The sequence below is a fragment of the Ambystoma mexicanum genome, chromosome 6q, assembly GCF_040938575.1.
Source record: "Ambystoma mexicanum isolate Mex_15411 chromosome 6q, UKY_AmexF1_1, whole genome shotgun sequence".
Taxonomy (NCBI): Eukaryota; Metazoa; Chordata; class Amphibia; order Caudata; family Ambystomatidae; genus Ambystoma; species Ambystoma mexicanum.
Genome location: NC_090937.1, coordinates 465,102,685 through 465,120,679, shown reverse-complemented (window position 1 = coordinate 465,120,679; position 17,995 = coordinate 465,102,685). Strand labels below are relative to the sequence as shown.

Sequence of the window (17,995 nt, the reverse complement as noted above, 5' to 3'; positions counted from 1 at the left end):
AAAGTGTGGGGGGCAAAGGGGACGGTGCAGTGCAGTACATAGGATAACAATAAAATAAAGACCTCAGGGTAATCCGCAGCACCGCCGCTGTCTTGAGTGCAGACCCGAGACTTGGGACATTGCTTGCTTGAAGTCCCATGCATTTTCCCGCCAAATTTTGCAGGCCTAGCTCCTCTGGGTTTGAATAAGGAGAGTGCCCAATGCTACCGGCATCCAAGATTTCCACGTCACTGCCTGGTGGCGACGGTCGCTATAGTTCTCCTGCTGTTCTGCTCTGAAGCCAGCTGCACCGGAATTTTCATCATACCTCCTTCAGAAGCTGAGAAAAGGCAACTGTCCCGTCACGGATGACCGTTCTCCACCGTAGCCGCTGAGGGCCGGATCGCCGCGAAACTGCAGGACTCAAATCTACTCGCGACTTCGACTAAATTGGCAAAGTTTGAGGTTGGTAAATACTTGCATAATTTACCGGTGACCCCCATGTTTTTACACATGAATATCCCTTAAAGGTATTCCAAATTGGCTGGGTTAGCCTGCCTAGCTATTCTCACCATTTGAACACTGCTTTGCCGCCAAGGGCGGGGCCTACTCGAATGGTGGGAACCACTTCATCGCCTCAAGCCCCTTCCTGACTTACTACAGCCTCTACAAGAAGACCTGCTTTTTGTTAATTTGCGTGATTGTGCGTTTTTACGCACAACTGTACTGTTGAGCATAAGGCTCCCCACTTCTTAGGGATGGACTCGAAAGTTAGGGAACAAACTCTGAAGAATGACCTAATGCCATTTGTGTGTTAACGTAACCCTCTCTTCACAGGTTGTGATTATTCCTTCTAGCTAATATTGCATTAGGCAATGTGTGCTATATATTTTGCATAGTTAAGGGTTTGTGTGATAACTATATTTCTCATTACCAAAGTTACTTGTGTCCATTTGGTCCGGGCGACAATAAATGTATGGACATTTTTCATATACACTTGTCTATGAGAAATTGGTGGTTTGTTGCTGTTTGTGCTCATTGTGGGCTTCTGATCACTCTTACCCTGTGAGAGTGATCAGTCTGAGACTTAGTCCCGACCACCTGCCAAGCTACCTAGATTGTTCTGGCTTGTCCAGCAGGTTGCCCTGTTTCACTAAACTGAGGGTGTCCTCCTAAACTTCTGCCCACCAAAGAGTTCAGAAATCCATTTTAACACTGCCATGCTCCAGGCCCCTTCCTCCACTTGAGCCCAGGCACTGCGGGCCCTGCATCAAACTGAAGAGCAGCCTTGTTTTATCAGAGGCTGGGCATAATGCGAGGATAAGCACTGTGAGTAGAGTGCTCTGGAGGGCTCCGGGCACCCAAGATAAGACAGCCTGAGGAACTTGGTGACTTGGACCGCTCCTCGTGGAGGTGGGACATTGAAGGGGGATTCATGTGGCACCTGTGTTGAGACAAAAGGGGGCTGATCTGACACAGAATTGCCACGAAACAAGATGCAGAGGCAAGCAGGGCGGCTTGGAAGGCCACGACTGGAGAGAACTTTGTGTGCAGGGAGACAGGGGACCCTGGAAGAGGAGCATGTGTGGAGGAGCCGAGCACATTGTCCCCCCTGACACTGCAATTGGAGAGGTGAGGTGCGCGCAAGCCTCCCTCTCTACACAGCAATTAGCTTGACTGACGCAGTGTTACACGCAGCTGCTGCCAGGGGTGCCGGATGCTGAAGTGAGTTAGCCTGCCGAGTCCGGGCTGGAGGTGCTGGTAATTGCAGCGGTAAGCATAGAACGTACTGGGAAGCTGAAAGCCCTACCCCTTGGGTGGGACCTGGTGAGAAATTGCAGGCCGGGGCAGTGCAGCAGGAAAGGACATATTGTACTCATGTCTGACAGGCAGAGCAAGTGAAAGTCCAAGCAAACCAAGATGGAGGCATTCGCTTGTAAGGATAGGGGCAGTTGCAAAGCCCAAACCGAAGCCTGTACCTCGCAGCAGGAGACTAAAGAGGAGGATAACCTCATCCTGAAAGCCATTGCCACTTTGCAAAGCACCCTGCAGAGGGGAATTGTCGAGGTCAGGATAGATGTGGGGCTGCTGCGGCAGGATGTCCGGGCACTTGCAGATAGGGTACAGACGGTGGAGACGCAGGTCAGTGAAAACAGGAGGAATGTACCTGGGGCTCTGTCCACGGTGCAGGAGTTAAGGTGGCCGCACTGGAGAGTCGCAGGATGTCGAAGGGAGAGTGTGGCGGAACAACGCAAGAATACTAGGTCTGCCGGAAGGGACAGAGGGCGGAGATCCCACGACATATGTGGAAAATTTGTTGCTGCAGGAGATCGGGCCAGGGACCCTGTCGCAGGGGTTCACGTGGTGGGATCAATAGGTCCCTGGCCAGAAGATCCCCGCCGAAGGGAGAGTGCGGCGGAACAGCGCAATAATACTAGGTCTGCCGGAAGGGACAGAGGGCGGAGACCCCACGACATATGTGGAAAACTTGTTGCTGCAGGAGATCGGGGCAGGGACCCTGTCGCAGGGGTTCACGGTGGAGGGAGCAATAGTTCCCTGGCCAGAAGATCCCCGCTGGGGCTACCACCAAAATCACCGATAGCAAAGCTCCTGAACGATAAGGATAGAGAGGCTATATTGGCCTTCTCTAGACAGGGAGGTGTCATTGAAAGGGGGTCTTCCAGGATCACAGTGTACCAGGACTACACATTGAAAGTGCAAAGACAGAGGGCAACTTTTGGACCCACAAAGGCTATATTAAGACATGCAGGCCTGAAGTATATGTAAATTTTTCCTGCCACATTGAAAATATTGCACAACGGCACTTCCCATTTCTTCGACAGCACTGGGGGAGCGCAAGCATGGATGGATTCAATCGGAGTGACTCCCCTCATGAGAAGGCAGACCTATGAAGGATTGCACTGGGACAGGTACGCTTGGCCCTCGGGCACGAGTTGCTGGGCGCATGATTAGTGAAAGTTGGCAGGAGGTTGCGACAGCGAACCTCACTGGAGGAGTAAGATAAAAATACGCTGGTTTTGGGCCGTTAAGCAGCGGTCCAGAATCGGGTGACTTTGCCCCTGTTGTAAATTGTTGTTCTGTTCTAGGGGTGACACCCTGCAGCTGCATGCAAGATCGGTGGAAGGGAGGGGAGACACTGGTTAAGCATGAAAGGCAGCTGAGCTTGAATGGCCAGAGCGCCATTGGGCACCAGTTGGGGATGTTGGGAGTTTTGTGGAAGTTCTGTGTCATGTTGAATTGCATGCCTGCCATTCCTACACCCTGTGCCCTGGCGCTGGGCTGGTTTCTGTGTGTGTGGGGAATGCAGGTTTGGGGGTGGGAGGAACACAGGCTATCCCGAAGTCAGACAGGCAAATCTAGCAGGACCAGGCAAGGGACGGGCGCAAGGGATAGTAGTCACTCAGGTGAGGGTGAGTGGGACAGTAGGATTGGGGTGGGGACTGGACAAACGACATGAGTAATATTAGGATTGTCGCCTGCAACGTGAGGGGCTCAACAGTTACATTAAGCGGAACAGGGTGCATTCATACCTGGTCAGTAAGGGAGTACATGTGGCCCTACTGCAGGAGATGCATCTTGTGGTGGCTAAACAGGCTACACTTGCTAAAAAATGGGGGGACTGGTGCATGGATCTCCATATTCGGCGTACGCCCATGGTACCTTGGTGTGGGTGGCCCCCTCGGTGCCTTTCAGGTTAATGGAATGCAAAAGTGATAGAGAGGCAGGCTAACTATAGTGCATGGGTTTCTGGAACAAAGGGAGGTCTGCATCATTAGCTTGTACACCACTAACCATAAAGCTGCTGGCTACTTCAGGTCTCTAAGCCACTGGCTGGTGCCATACATAGGGGCCCTATAGATGTGGGGAGGAGACGTCAAATGAACCCTGGACCCTGTGTTAGATAGATCAGATGGCAAAGGTGGGAGATAAACTCTGCAGGCTAGGGCGCTGGAAGCATTACTGCGAGAGCTGAAGATGAGCAACATTTGGAGACAGTTGCACGGGGACAAGAAAGACTATTCATTTTATTCGAGCCAGCATAGGAGTGCACACCTACAATGATTATATGTTTACGGGGGTGGAGGTCCTCTGGGAATTTACTTTGGCCGATTATCGATCTAGAGTCCTTTCAGATCACGCGCCAATTGCAGTGACTTGGCAACATACAACTGTCACACCCCTAATCCCTGCATGGCGACAGAGCGGAGGCATTGCTCGATGAACTGTTCAGAGTCCACATGGGCAGCAGAATAAAGGAATTTTTCAAGCAAAATGAAGGGTGTGTGGAGGGGGTGGAATCCCTGTGGGAAGCCTATAAGGTGGTGATGAGAGGGCAAGCAATTGGAAAGACGGGTGGTATACGCAAAGACCAGCTGCGGAACATATCTAGCACGGAAGAGCGGATGGAAGCACAGGGGGAGACTGGAAGACAAACAGGGTAGTGTGAGAAGAAGTCGATTGAGCTCAGGCAGGACTGTATAGTGGCCTGGAAGCGGCTGGGCAAGCAAGATTAGCGTAAATATATAGAGAGGTTACATGAGACCGGGGACATGCTGGGAAGGTTGTTGGCCTGGTTGTGCCGGGCGGAGGAGGGAAGAAGCATAATAACCCCCATTAAAGACGAGTGCGGGGAAGAGTGTAGGGCCCAGGGTGAGATGAATGCAGTCTTTAGTCTATATTACCAACGTCTACATGAAGCTGAAGAGGGATGCGATGCCAGTGAACTGAGCGACGTATGCTTGATGTTCCGTTTACGGAAGAGGAGCTGAAGGCAACAATACGCACGCTGCCCTCAGGCAAAACGCCGAGTGCCGACGGGTTCCCGGTGGAATTTTACAAGGAATTTGGTGGAGATTTAGCATTGCCCCTGCAGGAGGCATATTAGGCGGGCCTACTGCCAGCGAGCCTCCATGAATCTATCATAGTGCTGATTCTGAAACTAGGCAAGCCACCGTTAGAGTGCAGGTCGTATAGACTGCTATCAATGATTAATCAAGATTGCACAATTCTCGCTCCAATGTTAGCCAACGGATTGAGGGGGGTCATTGGCACCTTAATACACCCCGAACAAACAGGTTATGTTTCTTGAAGGAATACATCCTGGAACTTGCGCAAGCTGCACCACATACTAGATAAAACCAAGGAGGAGGAGGCATAATATGCAGTGGCTTCGCTAGATACTATAAAGGCATTTGACTCAGTAAGATGGGATTGGCTACACACCACACTGCAGCGCCTCGGATTGGGGCCACGAAATGCGCGATGGGTACAATTGTTGTACAAAAAGCCGCTGGCACGAGTGAAAATTGGGAGACACATCTCGGCAGCGTGGGAATTGGGTAAAGGAACCAGACAAGGGTGTCCGCTCTCCCCCATGCTGCTCATATTGGCTCTGGAGCCACTGGCAGCATAACCATAAGTAGATCAGGGCCTGACAGGAACGCTGTAGTTGCAGCGATCCCTCTGGTCGAGTGGGCTCTCGGACAGCCTGGCAACGGTCGGTTCGCCAACCGATGACAGTGCGTGATGCAGCCGGAGAGCCACCTGGAAATGGACGCCTTGGAGATGGCCCGCCCCTGGTTCACAGGGCCAAAGTTCACAAACAGCTGTGATGTCTTCGGAAAACTCTTTGTGCAGTCCATGTAGAACTTCAGTGCTCTAGCCACATCCAGCAAGTGCAAAGTCCTCTCAGCCAGCGATGAAGGCGAGGGGAAGAACACAAGTAACACCAAGAGCTCGTTGAGATGCAGGTCCGACGACACCTTGGGTATGAAGGAGGGGTGCGTCCTCAGCACGACCCTCGTTGTATGGAAAGTCAAATACAGGGCTTTACAGGAGAGGGCCTGGATCCCTCCCACTTGTCGTGCGGAGGTGATGGCCATCAGGAACGCCATCTTCCACAACATGAATTTCAGAGGTGCCGAATGCAGAGGCTCGAACTGGGGACCCACGAGCCTAGTCAGCACCACATTGAGCTCCCACGCCAGGGCAGGAGTCTTCACCAGTGGGAATGAGCGGAAAAGTCATTTCATGAACTCCTTCACCAGGCAATGCAACCACAGCGACAATCGCCCCGGAGTTCTGGTGTAGCGGGAGATAGCCGCCAGATGGATCTTGATAGAGGCGTGCGCTAGCCCCGCCTTGGCCAGCGACAGCAAGTACGGCAGCACTTGAGGGGCCGTAATCCATAGAGGGTTTATCGTCTGTGCACACCACCAGACGGTGAACCTCTTCCATTTATGTCCGTAGCACTTAAGAGTCGAAGAAGCCCTGTCCTTGGCAAGCACCTCCTTGCAGTCCGCCGGGATCTCGTATCCTCCAAACTCTAGTGCTGCAGGAGCCAGGCCTGCAGGTTCAGCAACGACGGGTCGTGGTGCAGGATCGCGCCTCCTTCCCAGACGAGAAGATCTGCGTCTGCCAGAAGCTTGACTGGAGGGGACGGCGACAAGTACAGAAGGTCCGGGTACCATATCTGCCTCGGCCACGCCAGTGCGACGAGGATCATCCTGCACCGGGACCGTCTGAGTTGACTGATGAGTCGTAGGAGCAACGGTAACGGAGGGAACACAGAGAAAAGGCCGTCCCAGGGGAATGAGAACGCATCCCCCGTGCTCCCCGGCTGGGGAAACCTGCTGGCGAACCTCCGGCACTTGGTGTTCGTCAGCGTCACCAACAGATCGATCTGGGGATTGCCCCATCGTTGAAACAGTAGGTCCACCTGATCCTGCCGAAGTTCCCACTCGTGGCAAGAGCGCAGCTCCCTACTGAGTGAGTCGGCGATGGTGTTTTTCACTCCTGCCAGATGAAAGGGTACCAGGAACATCTCCTGAGCGATGGCCCAGTGCCATAGTTCCTGTGCTTCCTTGGAGAGAGCAGGAGATCTGATGCCTCCCTGCTTCCGAATGTAGAACATGGTCGTGGTGTTGTCGGTGAAGACCCGCTCAACCTTGCCTTTGAGGGATGGAAGGAAAGACCTGAGGGCCCAAAACACAGCCCGGAGCTCCAGGAAGTTGGTGTGCAACGACTTCTCCTCCGGGAGACAAAGGCCTCTTGCGTGGAGATTCCCGGTGTGCGTGCCCCATGCCTCCAGGGAAGCGTCCGTTGTCACCGTCTCCTGATGCACCGGGGTCTGAAAGTCCATGCCCGCCGCCAGATGCGCGTGGACCCTCCACCATAGAAGCACCCGATGGAAAGACTCATTGAGGGCGATCCTGTCCTCGAAGCTTCCCTTCGCCTGCATCCAACGGGTGTCGAGCAACTCCTGCAGCGGCCACATCCGCAGTCTGCACAGCTGGACGAGGTAGATGCATGACGACATCATGCCGAGCAGGGACTTGATGGACCTCATCCTGGCAATCTTCATGGCCAACAGCCGTTGTACCTTGCCCAGGATGGCCTTTATACTGTCCTCCGACGGTGCAGCTAGGCGCGCCACTGTGTTGAGTCTGGCTCCCAGGATTTGGGCGTCCTGCGATGGTTCCAAGCTGGACTCTGCATAGTTTATCGAGAACCCACTTCCGTGAGCAGGCAGACAGTCCTCTATGTGTGTTTGACGGCGAGTTGCCTTGACTTCACTTGGATGAGCCAATCGTCCAGATAGGGGCAGACGTGGATCCCCTGCAGGCGCAGCCGCGCCACCACCAGTCCAGGCACTTGGTGAAGACCCTTGGGGACGACTTCAAACTGAAAGGGAGGGCCTTGAACTGGTAGTGCCATCCTTTGACCACGAAGCACAGAAACTTGATGCCCTTTGTGAATGGGGATGTGAAAGTAGGCATCCTCCAGGTCCAGCGACGATAGGAAGTCCCCTTGCTCCAGCTGTCCCAGCACGTGCTGAAGGGTGACCATCCGGAACTTCTGGGATTTTATGTATTTGTGGAGGCGGAGATCTAGAATGGGCCGCCAGTCTTCTCTCGAATGAGGAAGTACCGTGAGTATACTCCGGAGCCTCTACGGGACGAGCTCTATTGAGCCCTTCTTTAGCAAAGCTCGTACCTCCAGAAGTAGTTGAGGAATGTGGTTTTCCTTCCTGGCCACGGGTGGAAAATGGGGTCACTTCGTTTGGAACTCCAGAGTGCGCCCGTGGGCCAGGGCATCCAGCACCCAACGGTCGGTGGAGATGGATTTCCACGCGCCGACTAAGTTTGCCAGCCGGCCTCCAGCTGGGGTGCTTGGGTGGGGGCCCAACGTCACGGCCGGTTCATTCCTGCTTCGCCGAGGCCTTACCGCCTTGGGCCCCTTGGCGACGACGGCGACGATGTCCGCCAGCCCTGCTGCGGCCTCTGTAAACTTCCTGCAACGAAGAACGGGCCGCCTTACGGTATAAAGAAGAGCTGCCGCCGAATCCTTTGGAGGCACCTGGCTTGCCTCCGGAGGGGCGAAAGGACGCCCATCGTTGATGGAGAGTTCCCAGGGCATGGGCCGTCTCAGTGTCTGCCTTGATGGCCTGCAGTGACTCGTCCACTGCCTTGCCGAACAAGTTGTTCCCGTCGAAGGGCATGTCAAGTACCCTCGTCTGAACGTCCTGACGGAAATCGGTGGCCCTGAGCCAGCCATGCCGGTGCAGGAAAACGATGTTGAGAAAGCCGGTGTCGGCTATGTCTGTGGCCACCATAATGGCGTGGTCCGACGCCACCTCGCCTTCTTACAAGATTTCCAGGGCCTGTGCCCTCTTGTCGTCTGGGAGGCAATCCAGTAGGGGGGTGATTTTAAACCCCAGCTCCCTATCGTAGCGGGCCACGATAGCGAGAGTGTTGGCCGCCTTAATGGTCGTCGCTGCCGACGAGATGACCCGACGTCCCATGGTATCCAGCTTCTTCCCGTCGCCATCCGGCGGAGTAGCGGAGGTCAACGCCGCCGTCCCAGCGGACTTCTTCTTGGCAGCCGCAGAGACCACTGAGTCTGGAGACGGTTGAGCTCTGAGGCACATTGGTGCCAAGTCTGGGACTCGGTATTTCTTCTCGTACCGGTCTCTCTTCGCTGGGGTCGAGGATGGGTTCTTCAGGAGGGCCAGCCCCTCGTCCCAGATGTTGTCCAGATGTCGTCCAACAGCGGAACCAAGAGCATAGTCATCCTCTTGGCCTCTCGTTGTTGATAAAGGAAACCCTCCTCTTTCTGCTCCTCGGGGCAAAGGTGAAAAAGCTCTGAGGCACTAGCGATCATGGCGTGAAAGGAGTCGATTTCGTCAGGAGGAGAAGCCCGGGGTGGGGGAGACGGGAGATCTGTTCCTTCGCCGCCGCCGTCGTCGTCCGCGTCTGCCGGAGGCAAAGGCACCCTTGTTCTTATTTCTGAACACAGGGTGTGCAGGGCTAGCAGTATGTCCTCCGACCTGTCCGTCGGTGGTTGCAGGGGTTGCAACCGGGGCCTCGGCAGCGGCGTGGTGTCCTCCGGTTCCTCGTCGATTTGCCGTTCCTCATCGGCTCCCACCTCGCTCTCCACATCCGCCTCATCGGGGTCCTTCCCGTAGGACCTGACCTCATCGAATCGCTTGTCCAAGACTGATTTGAGACCCACCAGCTCATCCTCGGAGGAGATAGCTGAGTCCGGTAGGACTATTGCGCCCCCCTTCTTCTCGGCCAGGGGTTTCACGGGGGTCTTTTTGATGGCTACAAAAGACGGCGGGGAACCTCTTGGCTTTGAGATCTCCACTGGGGCCGCATCCACGGGTTTTGCCAGGGACGTTGCCACCTCCTTAATTGAAGCCTTGGCCCGGTGAATCTGTGCCTTTGCAACCTTTAACACGTCTGGGGCCTTCACCATGGCGGTAGGGTCACCGCCTGGCTCCCCCTTGGCTTTCTCCGTCGGGGTCGACCGGGGCTTCTCCCGAAGCTTACCCAGGTTCTCTGACTTCCTCTTCATCGAGCCGGAGCGCTGGCTCGTGGTTGACGGCGTCGGTGATGCTGCGCCCAGCCTGGCAGCCGAGGAGGCCGTACCAACGGCGCTCCCAGTGCTCGCGGACTCGCAGTGCTTTGCCTTATGTTGGACCCCCCATCGCCAGAGCACCCTCAAAGGTCTTAAAAGACCGCTCAGACTTCTTCTTGGGCTCATCTGTCGCTGGGCTTTTCGCCTCCAGCCAGTCAGAGAGCCGTTTACGACAGTCCTTCATGGTAGGGGCGGACATGTCCTTGCAGAACGCACAGACCTCCTTCATGTGCGACTTGTCGGAGTGCAGGCAGTAGAGGCACCGGGAATGCTCATCCTCCTTGAAGACGTTCTGTAGCACACATCCAGGGCAGATCCGAAACAGCTTGGATCCAACGGGTGTCGAGTCTCCTTTGTGTTCGGCCATGTCCACGCGGGGTAGGCCTCATAGATCTTCCATAATCCTCCAAGAAGTGAAATTCAACGAAAATGCGCCCTTGAGGGGCATAGAGATTTCCAAAACGGGTCCCCGTTAATTGGAAGACGAATCGGTGGAGCTTGAGGCTCGAACTGACTGAAAAAATAAGAGTAAACTCTTAGAAAAAACACAATACGGAGTAAAAGCTCGAGAGCTAAGCACGAGGACTACTAACACTTGAACGTGTGGTAAAAATGTGAAGATGGCTGCCTGAGGAGGGTCTTAGGTAAAGGGCAGCCATTGGCTGGGGGCAGTATGACCCAGAGACCAGTGATTGGTTGTTAGGAGAAAGACAGTTCAGAAACTAAACTGAAAGTGATTTTTTCTTTTACCGAGGATTCACAGCCTGACGACAGGGAATATTCATGAGCATGTGAATCCATGCCTGACCCCATGCTGGAGAAAGAAGGATACTATACCAAAATTAGGCCACGATTTCTTATGGATATGAAACTTGGGTCTTGTTCGAGTACAAGCAGTAATGAAACAGTAAAATCTGATTAATTCATGATTTGACAAAAGCAAAATGATTGAACTAAGATTGTACCATTTGATTTTTTGTACAAATGTTCATATGTGTAAAGCCCCTGAAGAAGAGAATATAAATCTCAAAACACGTTGGGCAAAAAGAATAAAAAGCTTCTAATGAAGAAACAAACCTTCTTGTTACCTCAACTTTTGTCTGATCTCTAAAAATGAAAATGAATTACTGTATTGAATAATTTCATTTAAATCATTGAGCACAGAAGCTACGGAAAAGTTGGTCTTATATTGAGCCATTGATAGTGTGCAAGGGACGCGAGTTCCCTAAAGTTGGGAACTTCTTTGTCAAGTGTCCCTTAGTTACAACCTATATGCCAAGGTTGTTGTTTTTCTCCTCTGCACCTGAAATACACTTTAAAAACGCATTCTTTTGAATCTATCACTATATTGAAAAATATAAGTTAATTGATCAATGATCCAACACAAGTGAAGGGTATACTAGTTATACACTTAGAACAGCAAGGCAGGATTCCAGTTATCAAAATAAGATAGATTATTTAGGTTCAGTTAGCACAGTGCAAATTAGTACTGTAGCCTTACACAAATCTCACCAATAGCGTCATCTCGCCATCAAATTGACATACCTCTCAATCACCCCTTAAGCAAAACTAAAAATCTGCTTAGGTGTGTATGTTTCTGCATGTTTTCATAAACTACTGTTTAAATGTCAGCAGTTTGTTGATGCACTTTTGGTTCACGTGAATTTGGCTAGTAATTTTCTTTAATGGGTGGGTTCCCGCCAACCTCGCACCCTAGCTCAGAAACCCAACCCACTCCTATGTATATGCAATTGGTTGTCAGGTACCTATGAAAAGGATGCGCAAAGAGTTAATGAGGTGTTTGGCGCCATCCGAAAATGGATGGCGACAAACTCTCTCGCACTTAATGAAGCCAAGACCGAACTTCTGATACTCGGCACTCCCCAGAAAATGAAAACACTAAATAACCAATATAGAACATTTTAAATTAAGAACAGCTATATTGAAGTCATAGACCAGGTTAAAACATGGGGTATCTTCATGGACTCGCACCTCTCATTTAAGAGACATGTGTCATACCCGAAATAAACCTGTGCGTTCTATTCTAATCTGATATGGGAAATTAGACCCTACCTAACTGAGCAAAACGTAGCCTTGATTGCGGGGGCCATAATCAACTCAAAATCAGACTATTGCAATAGTCTGTTGATGGGCCCATCTAAGAGCAATATCACAAAAATGCAAACCATACAAAACGGAGCGGTCAGGGCAGTTTTTGAATGAGCCGATGTGAAAAAATCTCAACAGCCAGGACAAAGCTTTATTGGCTCCCAGTTAAACAAAGGATTAAATTCAAGGGTACTGTTATGGTCTATAAATGTTTGGCTGGATCTGCGCCTAGCTATCTCGTTAAAAAAAGAATGAAAGCTCCCTTCAGAAGAGACCTTCGCTCAAACAATCACGATGATTTATTTCAACCACGACAAAATCTCAAAAGAGTAGGAGGTACAAATGTTGCACCAGTGATTTGGAACTGTACGCCCCCTTTGATTCAAAACATTGGGTCGCTTACTGTTTTCAAGAAACTACTCAAGACACACCTGTTTGACGGGGGAGAAAACTAGAATCTTGCGAACCATCTCCATGTGCTACAAACGTCTTCAGGACTAGCTTATATGTTTTCTGTTTGCCTCTGTGAGCACTCTGAGGCCCATGGGCGATTTTGCGCTTTACAAAAACCATAATAGACTAGAATAGAATAGAATAGAATAGAATAGAATAGAATAGGAGGCTGGGCTTAAGGGAGCCGGCAGTGCAGCAGCACCGGAGCTATGCAAGCGCAGTGGGAATTGTAGGCCAAATAAATGAATGAATAAAAGCCCAGTGTAATCAGGGATCCTCACCAGGACGAGAGCTGCCTCTTTCGATGACGATAGAAGGATAAATGACGTTCGAGGTACCGCAATGGCAATGAGAGTGAGGGAAAGGGTAAGTAAGAGCAATGAAGGCAGTAGGATGGGGCCATGGAACTAGAGAACAGATCCAATAAAAAAAAAAAATGAAAAAACGGAAGAGTGGAGAGAGAGTGCCCATACTGGAAAACCAGTACTGTTGATATCAGCCAGAGTGAGGTAGGAAGTTGACACCCTGGAGTGGGACTCACAGCTCCTGAAAGCTGAACAGTCAAGATCCCAGTGTTTTCAAACGGACCCGCTGTGAGCCATAATTCGAGCATGTTCAACGCTCAGTGAACCTCCAAGAACCTTTGAAGCTGCCTTCGGCGCTCATCAATCTCCAAACCACCATTTGTCATTCAACTCAGTTTGCCACCACGCCAGCAGAAGCGTGTTGTTGCCTCGGCTTGAACCAACAACGTACCGCTGCCTTAAATTGCTCAAGTCACCGTTCGAAGCACCATCTTACTCATCTCCTCTCCTGTAAATTGATGAACCCAACCCTGGTGTCCCCCGAACAGCAACCTCCAAATCGAATCAGCTAACCTGCGCAGCCTGGTACCAGCTCACCGCTGTTGAACTTCGACCACCGACCAAACCTGGTGACTGCCCGTTCCACACAGGTTGAGTAGATGCTCCGAGACTGCTGCTACTTTCCATCCAACCCCGACTCGACGAGAGTTTGTCGCTGGACAATTTCAACTTCTGCGTATCCTCACAAAGAATGAAAGAGAGGCAACCCGCAGGGCTGCAGTCTTGCTGTGAGAAGCAAACAAAGCCTGGCTGAGGGGAATACACATAGTCCTTCCATAGCTGAGCTGTCCTCACAAGGCTGACATGTGTGATATCAGTTTGATGTGGTTGTAATAATTATAAGAGATACCATCCACCATTTCTTAACTCAGATACAGCCTATATTTAAAGTTTAACGTGCCACCAGGACAGTAGACTCATAATTATTGTGTTTTGGAAAAGCAGCTGTGAAATGGGTACCTGTGACGCCTGAACCTGCTTTGAGGCCAGGCACTGCAGATTAGGATACTAATCCAGCAGGGCACAGGTGTACACTATGCTTTTGTCATGTAGCTTATGAAAGGGAGATATGATTAGCATATTTCTCTTTTGCTGAACAAAAAGAATGCAAAAATATGGGGGGAGGGCATAAAAGGGGTAGGGATGGGTGGTGTATAGGGAATAAATAATAGGGTAGGTGGGAATTGAGGGGGGAACCCCCCGCAAAATAAAAAATAAAAATGTGATGATTCTTTTCAGCAAAACATTTTCGGCAACAAAAAGACATGAACAAAAAAACTGGGTATGAATTAACATAGAACACATGCATCCAATCACTTTATGCCTCAACCGGTATTACAAACAAGCTGCCAATCATTATACCAATTGTTTACACACCACATATAGACACCATCTTCCTCAAGTGCTGACATTCGGCCCTCCAGCTGACCCACCTGCACCCACATTATCACAAACATATCTCTTCTTGGCTATATCACCCCTCCCGATGTCTGTTACAACTGTACCAGCTTCCCTGAGCCCTTTTGTTATCCCAATTCCTCTTCTCGCCTCAGACTAAGGTCTGGTCATCCCTGGCAAGGACACAATAAGCCTACATTAGCACTAGCTGGGCGCTTTGATAGCCTAACAGTGTTGATTTGTCACAGTATAAACGCGTTATAGCATAACATAATAACTGGGTATGATGCAAGCTGCACTTACTGTGCTGAGTATATGTTATGCTACATTATTAGGGTTTGTAATGCATGCAGCTGACACTTGCACGATCTTCAGGCACTCTGGCCGATCTGTAGTTGGTGGGTTTGTTTAGTTGGGAGGAGAGGGAAAGGCGAAATTGCAGTGTTTTGTGTTTATATTGCAGATCAGAAGTACCCTGAGCTGTGCATGGTTGTAAGCTTTTTAGGGGTGACATCAAGAAGATCGTGACCAGAGGGGTGGCCTTGTGCTTATAGTGTGGGCGTATGTTAGCTAGGGGATGAGTATGTCAGTTGTATTTAGAGGTGGACGTTTGTGATGTACAAAGTTTGGTGAGAGGGCCTCTTTTTAATAGCTGTGTGCGAGCAGCTGCTTTGCATTTGTGTGTGGTGAGGAAAGTGGAGAGAAACAAAACAGACCTTACTTTGCTAACTGGGCCCAGCACTACTGTTATAACAGGGAGCAATAGAATGTTTCATTGATGTGCTGAAGGGGAGTGATAGTACTCTAAAGTAGAGGCTTGGAAGGTGCGAAACATGGTGGTGGGCAGAGCAAGTGAGTGGCAGGGCACCACCAGCTTTCGCACCTTCAAAGACTCTACTTAAGGACTCTAGGCCAGCTCCAGCCAGACAGCATTGAGTAGGCTGCTGGTCATGTGACCAGGCCCTGCCACTCAGTTGCTCCACTCACCATACATTTTCGTGCCTTCCAGGCCTCTACTTAAAGACTCTTGGGCAGTTTCAGGCAGACCGCATTGAGTAGGCTACTGCTCACATGGCCATGCCTGCCACTCAGTTGCTTCGCCCACCACCTATTTAATCTGTCCTCATCACTGACGTCCTCAGCAAAGGATGGGCGAAGACAAGGACCTCACCTGTTTGCGACTGTTCGGGCCTGATCGGGACAATGACGACCCGCTATCCTGCATTTCACCTACAAACTAATTGCTACTATGGCTACTCACCAAAAGACATCACTGCTGTGTATCTCCTTCCTATACAGCCTCTCCCCACTCTCATTGGATTTGAATGGCCAAGCTCCCTGGGCAGCCCCGGCAAGCTTCCCTAGCGAACCTCATCAATATTGCCCTTTCACCCATCCAACACCCACAGACCATACACACACACACACACTCATGTTGATCAATGCTCACTCAGCAGTCACTCAAGCTGCAGACATCGCTGACCTCATCACATACAAGAACCTCGACTCCCTGTTCATCACTGAAACATGGTTTACTCCCCTCCTCCTCACATGTTTTCAGCGTCTTCTTAGCACAAAGCTACTGCATCTAACACGTCAACCAGCCATGAAGTGGAGTGGCAATCATCCACAGGAGCGATTGGCCATTCTCCATCATCCCCTCTCCAGGAACAAGTGTGTTTGAATCACCAGCCTGTCGATTCTCTCTATCGAACAAGGAATCCATCGCCTTCCACCTCATCTACAGACCACCTCACAAGAGTGACTCTTTCAGTGTCAATATCTCCAACTTGCTCTACTCTGGCAAATTAGCACATTCTAATGATGTCTTTCTCAGAGATTTTGACGTTCCAGAGTCACAGAATGACAACCACACTCAAAGCATGCTTTTCACACTGAACAGTCCCATGGACCTTAAGCAAATTGTGCTCTCCCCCACCGCACAACAAACACAACAACCTAGACTTAGTCTTCATATAATCCCCTCACATCACCTGTGCAGACAAAATCCCACTTGATTGGACTGACCACGCCACCATCCCATCATCAGTTACCCACTCGACTATGGCTCACAAAAGTCAGGCTAAACGCTCCTTAACTCGACGTCGCTCATTCAAAACCTTACTGTCAATGAGCTAGAGGCAAACTTTGGAATGCAACCGGCCTCCTGGAATTATTCAACAACTCTGCTATGAAACTGGTGGACACTCATGGCCCCGTACAAACCAGCCATGCTAAGGCCAAACCATCTGCCGCTTGGTATACCCCTGAGCTAGCCTCCAACAAACGCTCAATCAGAGCCCTAGAGAAACAGCGGTGCAAAAACCATAACCCGGGAGACCCGGGAGACATCACCAACCTCAAATCTCTCTGCGCAAACCGTAGGATTCTGAATACCGAGGCCAAAGCTGCTTACTACTCCACCACTCTTGCTGCAGCCTCTAACGGCAGCAAATACCTCTTTGAAGTAGTAAAACATTGTACCAGACCCTCATCTGACCCTGATGTACCAGCAACTCAGGAAAAATGCAACTGAATCAACACATTTATTATTGAAAAAAATAGACAAAATCAGAGAGACCATCAAATCAACCTCTCACAGCAATAGCGCCTTCTGCACCCTGGCACACACAGTGCCCTTCTGGACCGAATTCTCTTCTCTCTCTCCCACAGATCCCCTAAAATGTTTGCCTCCCACAAACCTACTTCTTACTCTGACGATATAATCCCGGCCTCCATGATTAAACAATTGACTGCCCCGGTGCTCAATGTGCTCCTCAGCATCATCAATGACTACCTCACAGAAGAGTCATTACCGGGCAACCTCAAGACTGGCCTCATATGATCTCTTTTGAAAAAAACCAACCCTAGATCCAGACGACCTGTCCTACTACTGGCCCATTCCGAACCTCACATTTATTGTCAAAATCTTGGAAAAAGTAGTTGCACCACATCTACTCTCCAGAATCGAATAATAACACCTCATGAATGAGTATCAATCAGGGTTGTGGATGATGCCCTCCAAATCATAGATAAGGGTGACTCATGCATCCTCGTCCTCCTTGACCTTTCGGCTGTATTCAACATCATTGACCACTGCATCATCCGGCCGTAGGACTTCCAGACCGCAGTGCAGACCCTTGTGGTCTTTAGTAGGTGCTTTAGCCACTACTCACCCTTGCACTCCTGTGAGGAAGAAGTAATTTCATCAGATCATTGTACTAGATCATGGGGGTATGGCCAGCAGCCATGCAGTGAGGTCACAGGCTCATGAGCTCCTGCCAGATCCTTCTAATTGATTAGCCCAGAAGCACAATAAATACTTCAAATCCCCTGAAAAGCACGTCCCAGTGTAAGGGGCACAGTGGTGTAGAATGAGGAATATCTGAGCCGTAGAACTGGAGAGGCTGTGTCGCAGTAACGGAGGGGCCAGAGGAAAATGGCCACATTGGCAGTCTGAATGGCGGAAAGGTGGCGGCTACGACGGCACAGGGAGGCGTGTGCCCGGAGATGTGAGCGCTGCACACATGAGCAGAAGGTTTGAGGAGGCTGGGTAGCGGGCTAGCCGTAACTGATACGACGTGAGAGCAGTGCTGAGGCCGGCTTTCCCCGAACAGGTGGAACTGGGCTGTGGGTGGACAGCACACAGTGAAGGGCGGAAAGAGTCCTGGGAGGAACAAGCAGGTGCCGGCAGCATTACCGGGAGTGGAGGCAGGCCAGAGACGTCGTGTTGAGCTGCAGACTGCATA

General features: G+C 50.9%; 1 protein-coding gene across 1 annotated transcript in view; it reads right to left on the bottom strand.

Annotated features, from left to right (window-relative positions):
• Window positions 1-17,995, bottom strand: part of PPA2 (inorganic pyrophosphatase 2) — a 1,510,578-nt gene that overhangs the window by 655,335 nt on the left and 837,248 nt on the right. The gene's annotated exons all lie outside the window — the stretch shown is intronic.